Raw genomic sequence first — 8,593 nt, forward strand, 5'->3', positions numbered from 1 at the left:
TGTGACACCATGTTTGTGAGCGAGTCAGACCTCGAGCTGAATGTGGGCACCCTGGTTTTGGGAAAAGAAATGATGACTCTATGACAGGGGTTCCCAGCCCCCTGACAGTGGACTGGTACTGGTCCATGGCCTGTTAAGAACTGGGCCGCACAGCAGGAGGCGAACTGTGGGTGAGTGAGCGAAGCTTCATCTGTGTTTGCAGCTGCTCCCCAGTGCTAGCATCACCGCCTCAGCTCCACCTCAGATCGTCAGGCATTAGATTCTCATAGGAGTCCCTGGTGCCAAAAAGGTTTGGGACTGCTCCTTGGGGAGGTAGGTCTGTTCTTATCCCCACTGTCCCCATGAGGAAGTGGAAATTAGGAAACCAGCCCATCCATCTCCCAAGCCCATGCTCTGGGTCTCTGTGTCACCTTGACCTTTGGCCTATTCCAGGGAGGGCAGCGGGGTGGATATCCGGCCCAGGTCCGTGTGGGAAGAGGCCTTGGACCCTGGGGGTGGGGGATGGTCTCGGGTTCCCAGGAGGGAGAGGCAGGGAGGGCTGCCCTGTGGACTTGGCAGGGTGAGCCCGCTCAGGTGGAGCAGGCTGGCCACAGCAAGGGCTTGGCTTGGAGCAGGGACCACCGGCCTGGGCGTCTGGGGAGCTGGCCGCAATGCCTGTCTTATTCTTGGTCAGCTTTGAGAAAGACATCCCCCTTGCCCCATACCTCCTGAGCCTTAGTGACAATTGTAATGATGATAGCGATGGTGACATTCATCACAACCAGGCACCATGGTCCTCACACTCTGTTCACGTACTTCACTCCCGGGCCACCGGCAAGTATTTACTGAGTATGAACGACCTCAGCGACTGTGTGGTTTCCTACTTAAGGGCATTTGCTATCAGCTTTGCTGCTTGTCAGCTGTGTGACTTGTCAGCTGTAAGACATGTAACCTTGTGTCTTCATCTGTACAATGGGGATTATGAGAGCAAAAAATGCTCCAACACATTCAAGTGCACAGGCAACGCCTGAAGGGGCTGGAGCTCATTGAAAAGAGTGATTCTGACGGAGGTGCCTCATTCCTGTGTGCCGAGCCTGGTGTTGGGGAGCCCCCTCCATGAGCTCCCGGAGGGCCGCAGAGCACAGCATGAGGGACACTGCCTCCAATCCCTCAGAGCATCTGAACCTCATAGGTTCTGTTGCCTGTCTATGAAATGAAGCAACGGGGGTGACCTGAGAGGCTGAAATGAGATCCGTGAGCTTAGTCCAGAGCCCCGCTGTGGGAACAGCTTCACGGATGTTTCTTACTATGTGCCCAGCCATCATTAAACATTATCCATCGTAGCAGTAAAACGCGGGGGAGAAAATAGCAACAAAAATTCAACCAACAAGTATTTGTTTGTGAGGTCAGTCCCTGGGGCCAGCACACGCCCCAGCTATAGGGAGGGAGCTTCTCCTCCTGCCAGTTAATCTCCGTTGATGGTTCACACTCCTCTCCCACCTTCTGTGTGGGCACATTTCTCAAAACCCTCAGGCCCTGCTGAGTCTCCGAAGGTCAGATAAAAAGGCTCCGAGCTCTCCCTTTGGATAAAAAGGTGCTGATTCTTCACATAGCTTCGCAGAAAAAGCCGGTCTTTTTAAGGTGTGTTTATGGGATGGTTCCAGAACCTGTCTAATGGGCAAAGCTGCAGCTTGGCCTCAGGCATATTCTTTGAGCATCAATTCCGTGCCAGGCACAGAGCCAAGCATGTGGGACGTGCAGCAATGAAGTCCCAGCCTCATTCTTGAGTGTTCGCCATGGGACCTCCCAGACTTCTGTGGGGCCCACCAACACAAGACACAGGGCACAAAGCGAGACAGCGGAAAGGGGCTGAAAAAAGATACTACCAGACTCTGTTTCTGCAACACCCGGATTCACCCACATTCCCATTTTTGGCCACATGAAATCAGATTTCTCCTTTTGAGATTTACACCTGCTCTGAGAAAATTGCAAGGCTTGTTCAAAGGCCTGTGGGGAGACACTTGGGTAGGGTAGCCCTTGATGTGTTCTCTGGGCACGTGAGGTCAGACGGCTGTAAGAACATGGAGGGTGGGGGGCTTTGTCCTGGGGTCTTCCGCAGTGATAGCATTGCGGTTGGATGTGCATGTGCACGCATGATCCATATCGCACACCATCATTCAACACATCTTTCCAAACCACTGTTATGGCCTTCGAGCATGCATCTCCGACCTTTGAGCATGCAGCTCCGGGACCAAGTTCAAGTCCTTTAGCTTGGCATCTCGAAGGTGATACCTTCCATTTCAGCCAGGTTGACCTGCAGCCCCCCTTCATTGATTATGCACCTCTCCAGTAGCAAGGAATACCCTCTCCCTCCTGGCCAGCCCCGTCGAGGCTTAACACAGAGCATCTGTTGGCTGGGACTTCCCTTAACCATTGTTTCAGCATCTTTTCCTCCAAATTCCTATAGCGCCTCACATAACTTTCCTGGTGACATTCCTATTTGTGTATGTGCCTGTATTCCCCTGCGTGGACCGTTGCTCTCCCTGCCTCCACATCACCAACAGAGTGGTTTTCTTTTCTTTTTTTCTTTGTTTTAACGCCTACAGCACCTGGTCTTCCTAGGTGGTCTCCCATCCAAGTACTAACAAAGCCCGATCCTGCTTAGCTTCCGAGATCAGACGAGATCGGACGTGTTCAGGGTGGCATGGCTGTAGACCAGAGTGGTTTTCAATAGTAAGCCTTATCATGTTACTCCCTTGCTTAATAACCTCCCATGGCTCCCCATCGTCTCCAAGATAGAGTGCAAATGTCTTAATGAGATATCCCAGGCTCTCTCAGTCTAACCTAAGCTTCCCTTTCCAGTTTCATACCTTGCCATTGCCCCTGGCCATTCAGCCTACATTTCAGCCCCACCTTAAACCTGCCTGTATTTAGGTTATTTCTTCCAGCTGGACAGCTCTTTCTTTATTCTCTACTTAGAAAAAAAGTCTTGCTTTTCCCTCTAAGCCGGTGGTTCTCAACTAAGGTTAATTTTGCTCCCCAGGGACATTTGGCAATATCTGGAGGGAGACATTTCTGTTTGTCACAAATTGGCGGTGTGTGTGTGTTAGTGGTCAAAGCCAGGGATGGTGCCCGACAACAGGACAGCCCTCTTGACAAGAAGTATCTGGCCTCTAATGACAACCATGCTGAGGCTGAAGAACCCTGTGCTAAGCCCATCAAATGCCATGTCTCCTCGGTGAAGCCCCGTCAGGCCCACCAGGCCTCAGCATCCCGCCCTCCCTGCTCTGGCCTGAGAAGCCAGATCTTAGGTGATGGGACTGAGAGCTCCTGCCGCTCGGGCAGCAGTCAGGTGGGGATGGGTCCAGCGCCCTGCCTGGCCAGGGGCTCCCCGAGGACAGGAACTGTGTCCTCATCAGTGTCACCACGGGTCAACCTGGGGCCTAGGGCACCAGGGAGCTTAGAAAATACTGGTCGACTGGAAACTGAGGATTCCACTTACTGCACGAATTAGAACTAGAATTCTGGCCTGAGACCTAGGCAGAAGGGTGAGGGAAAGGTGAACTCTGGAATTTTCACACAGTAGGGTGGTCAAGAATGTTCCTTTCCTGTACACGGCAATGGTGATAGAACTGCCCCCTTGGGTGGTCGTGGGGACTGGGGCAGGACCCACTGGAGAGGCTCGCCAGCCTCACCGGCCTCCGCTCTTGCTGTTTGCATTTCCTCTGTGCAGGGAGCGGCTGATGAGATTAGCTCCTTTCGTTCGTAGGAAACTCATCTGCAACTGGTTCTAATAAAACCAGGGCAGCTGGGCCAGGAAGGGCAGGAAGTGTGCAAGACCCAGGGCTCCTCCCGTGGGCCCAGGAGCCCGGGTCACACCAGGGTCCTCTGAGTCCCCTCCCTAGGACTTGGAGACCAGAAGTCTTCCTGGCCTAAGGTGGTCAGCAGCGGTCCCGGGCCAGGGTCCCTGGGGCACGGGCGCACATGCGCAGTCCCCTCTCACTCTTCCGTACGCTCCCCCCTTTCTTCCTCTCCTGAGCCAGCTGCTGACATTGTGAGGAATTGCTCCCCAAGGCAGTTTGGAAATACAGAAGGATATGCTTCAGCAGCAATAAATCACGCTTTATATCCTTAATCCTGCCGAGGATGCCATGGGTTGTAATGTTTTTTGGGGATTAAGTGAATTTGATGACAGGCAGAAGTCTGAGGCCCCTGGGTCAAGCTGTGCTGATGGGACCTCGGTGATCACGGCCCTGCAGAGGCACCTTTCTCCGCAGGGCTGCTGGAGATCTGGGAATATCGACATCGGAAGTGGCTTAAAGCATCAAGGTGTCTCTCCGCCTCTGAATTACCCTGGAAGTGTAGTTGACCAGAAACTGTGAGCGTTTCAGCAAATCGGCGTTAGAACACCTGCTTGTGTTCATCGTGTGAGTGTTTCATGAGGTCCCCTTTGAATTAATGGTGGACACTGAGGGCTTTGTAAAGTAGCAGGGAACAGCCAAAGCTTTTTGATCACAGATTATGGGCAAAAATGCATCTCGAACGTTATCTCACACCATTTACAAAATTAAATTGGAATGGATCATAGACCTAAATATAAAAACCCAAAGTGTAACATTTCAAGAAGAAAAATAGGAGAAAATCGTTATAGCCTCCGGATAGTCAAAGATTTCTTAGACAAAACACAAAAGCATAAACCATAGAAAGAAAACATTGATAATTGAACTTAATCAAAATTTTACACTTGTGTTCTTCAAAAGACCCCATTAAGAAAATGAAAAAGCCCATTCCAGTCACTGACTGGGAGAAAATATTCTCCATGCATGTATCGATGGAGGACTTGTATCCAGTATATTAAAAAAACCAAACCGAAAACAAAAAATCTGTTACACTCAATAATAAAAGCCAACAAACTCAAAAAAAAAAAAAAATGGGAAAAACATTAGAAGACATTGCATACAAAAAGATATATGAATGGTCAATATCTTTAAAGATGTTCATCTGGCACTAGTCGTCAGGGAAATTCAAATTAAAACCACGAGAGAAACATCCATTAGAAAAGCTAAAAAGACTGTCGATACCAACAGTATTGCGAGGACTGGAGCAGCTAGAACTTCTGTGGCTGGTAGGAAGGTACAGTTATGTCGTCACTTTGTAAAACAGTTTCACAGTTACTTATAGAACCAAACATACACACTGACCATATGACCCAGCAATTCCACTCCTATCCATTTCCCCAAGAGAAACTAAACACGTCCGCAGAAAAATTTGAACGCGAAAGCTCATAACAATTTTGTCATCGTAACCCCCAGACTGGAAACAATCTAAATGCCTATCCATCAAGAGGTGAGTGGATAAATAAGTTGCGGCATATTTATACAGGGGAATACCACTCAGCTATAAAAAGGAAAATAAAACTACTGATACATATAATATGGGCGAATCTCAAAAATGCTATGCTGAGTGAAAGAAGGCAGACGCAGAAGAGAATTTACAGTATTATTCTACTTACATGGAACTCCAGAATAGACAACTCTAATTTAGTAACAGAAAACAGATCAATGGCTGTTTGGGGTTTGGATTGGGGGAGGGGACAGGGGTTACCCGAAAGGAGCCCAAAGGGTCTTCTCAGGGGTGATGGGATGTTCTATATCTTGTTTGTGGTATTCACATGGGCGGTATATTTTTTTATCAAAAATCGTCTGTGCACTTGTCATATACATTTAAAGTGATTGCATTTTATTGTATGCAAATTATACCTCAAAAAAGTTAATTTCAGAATAGTTATCATTTCACAAAAAATTAGAATTTACAGATTAACAGAAATAAAAAAAAATCACTTGTATGTAATCTTACTCCTTGGAAATAATTCTGTAAATATTTTGGAGTATAGCCAAAATGATGCTGCAGACATTTTCTTCATACGGATTTGTGTACATGTGGGGCTTTACACAAACAGAGTCGTGTTACATTTACTGTTTTGGAATTTCCTTTTGCCATTGAACAGCATCTTGAAAACATATTTTCACATTCACAAAAGCACTGCCATACCCACACTTTTAATGACTGTGGAAGTATTGTGTCCTAGGGCTTCATCTTCATTCGCATCGCCCGGCCCTGCCTGTGAGACAGTTAGGCTGTTTCCCACTGTTTGCTATCATAACCACAATGAGCTACACATCCTCGGAATCACATCTTTTTGCTCATCAAATGGCTTCCTTGGTTGAATTCTGAGCAGTGATGCAGCTGGGTCAAAGACATGGACACGGTTAAGGCCGCTGAGGACCAGGTCATTGTCGGGTCTGGATTTCCATCATTAGTGTGTGAGATGCCCCTGAAGACACTTTCCAAGAGCCAGTTGGACATTTTTCTGCTGGTCGTCTACCTTTGGGTGTTTCTTTGCCTCCTCATATTTATCAGAGACAAAGACCTGATGAAAACTCGTGCCTCGGCTCTTCTCCAGGGCGTGTGGGTGGAGGTGCACTGGGGAGGGATCTGGCACCTGCAGGGAGAAATATTTGAGCTGCTGGGAGCATATCTCTCCCTCTGGTGCTCAGGGAGGCCTGTGGGTGGGAGGCCCTTCTGCCTGGCAGGGCTGGGCGGCGTGCCAGGCTGGGAGCCATATTCCATGAGCAAACATCAGCGTTAACTGGGGCATTGCCCAAGGATTCCACCTGGGGCCAGCACGGGGGAGAGCAGAGCTGTGGCCAAGGGCCAGAGCGTGGCCCAAATTAGACGCTTCCCTCATCTTTTCCAAGTGGTGTCTGAGAGCTGGTTGCTGTGGTCAGCACAAAAGGTAACGATTTTATGAGTCGTGCATTTACTGTGTCTCTGCAGCAGAACGAAAGCTGCAAAACTGCCCCCTTTCGAGCTCATTCCAGTGCCTTCCTGCAGCACGATCGTGCGGCACACGATGCTCGCTATGGGATAAGATTTGAGTAAAAGAAAAATTGGGCTAAAATTTTCCAAGAGGCTACCTTAGGCTAGCCTCTTTCTATACCTATCACCTCCCACCCCTCTCTGTCTCCCTTAGGGGCACAGACGACTATTTCATGGTCTCTGCCCTCCAGGGGCTCATATTGTTTAATTTTTCCATTTTTGAAAATATTTCAAAGAGGTAATAATAATATAGGGCAATGCCGATTTCAAACAGTGAAAAAGAGGGCAAAAAGGAATTCTCTCCTTCATCCTTGACTCCTAGTCCCCTGGCACTGTCCCCCACATGCCCTCCCCAGGGACGATGAGTCGTAATGTTTCCCGGGCAGATTCGAGCAGATACACACCGATGTTGTGGAGAAGACTCCATATCGGTGTCTACGGCACTCCCTCCATCTCCTCAGGGTCACAGCACTTAAATAGGTGCCCTGAAAGACTCTGAAGTCTTCTGGGTTCACGGAAATACTTCCGGGCTCGTGAAAACACTTCCGGGGTCACGGAAGTACTTCTAGGCTAAGGGCTAACAGTCGAGACTGGTCCTTGGATTTACCGTGCACCTTTGGGCGCACTGCTGTACCTCTCTGACACCCAAGTGTGCTCACCTGGATAACCAGGATAGTAATGGTGCCCCTGGGGCAGTACTGTTGTGAGGACTCGAGAGGATGACCACAAAGCTCCTGGCATGAAGGATGCCTTCAGGAATGTTGGCTTCTTTTGACCAGGGAGAGGGGGTCAGAATGGGACAAACCACAGAGAAAGGGTGAAGAAAGTGAAAGGAGAAGACTTGGGAGGAAGGACAATTGTATTCAGGTGTCTCTCTGGCCATAACCGAGCTTGCTTTGTGGAGTTGGTTCCAAAGCCCAGCGGAAGAAGGGGAAGGGAGGTCAGTTTCTTCTCATTATGTGGAGGAACTTTCCAGCCTTGTAGAAGAATGAGCGCCCCACCCCTAGAAGCACACAGGCAGGATGGCAGCTTCTTGGTGACCCAAGCATTGGACGAGGCATGGAGTTAGACTAGAATCTAGCCAGTGGATGAACATGAAGGAAGGATATATAAATGTACAACACAGTGCCTGGCCCAGTAAGTCCTTTATATTAATTGGTTATAGTTCTTATTTTATTGACTTCATTATAGGCGGCTTTTTCTTTTGTTCTGCTCTAGGTGTTTCTCCACTGAGCGGGCGGGCATTAGTGGTGCATTCGGATGGTCATGTAAAAAATGTCCCATGCTAGTGTGACTGGTGGCTGCCATGTTGGGAGGGACAGATGGCTATGTTATTGGTAGGTGAAGCTCATACTTTCATTTCAAAGGAGACCCCTCTGCCAGCCCTGGCCGCCCTCATCTGTTCCTGTCTGCTGAGTGGGTGAAATCCAGGTGGGCTGCCTGGCAGGCACAGTGGGAATATGTGGCTGAAGGCAGCCCATTCATTAGTGGAGGATGGGTGGGGATTGACAGGGGGCAAAGGGCAGGCAGGAAACCAGCAGCCCACCCAAGTCTCCGCCTGTGCAGGCTGTGGTGGGCAGAAACTGCTTCCTCTCTTGCCCGGCATTGGGGAGAAAGGAACTCAACTCAGTTCCTGAATTGGAAAGGAGAGGAAAAGGCGAAGGTTGTGAACTATTGAAAGCCTTGCACTTTCCCCAGCTCTGGGAGCGATGTGCCTGGGAACCCACGAGGCGGA

At 49.3% G+C, this 8,593-nt stretch overlaps 1 pseudogene; it reads right to left on the reverse strand.

Moving 5' to 3' along the window:
- Nucleotides 1-2,576: 2,576 nt before the first annotated feature.
- LOC112474648 lies at nucleotides 2,577-2,695 on the reverse strand (annotated as a pseudogene).
- Between the last annotated feature and the right edge of the window lie 5,898 nt (nucleotides 2,696-8,593).

This window comes from Pteropus alecto, unplaced genomic scaffold (assembly GCF_000325575.1).
Source record: "Pteropus alecto unplaced genomic scaffold, ASM32557v1 scaffold7, whole genome shotgun sequence".
In the NCBI taxonomy this organism is placed as follows: Eukaryota; Metazoa; Chordata; class Mammalia; order Chiroptera; family Pteropodidae; genus Pteropus; species Pteropus alecto.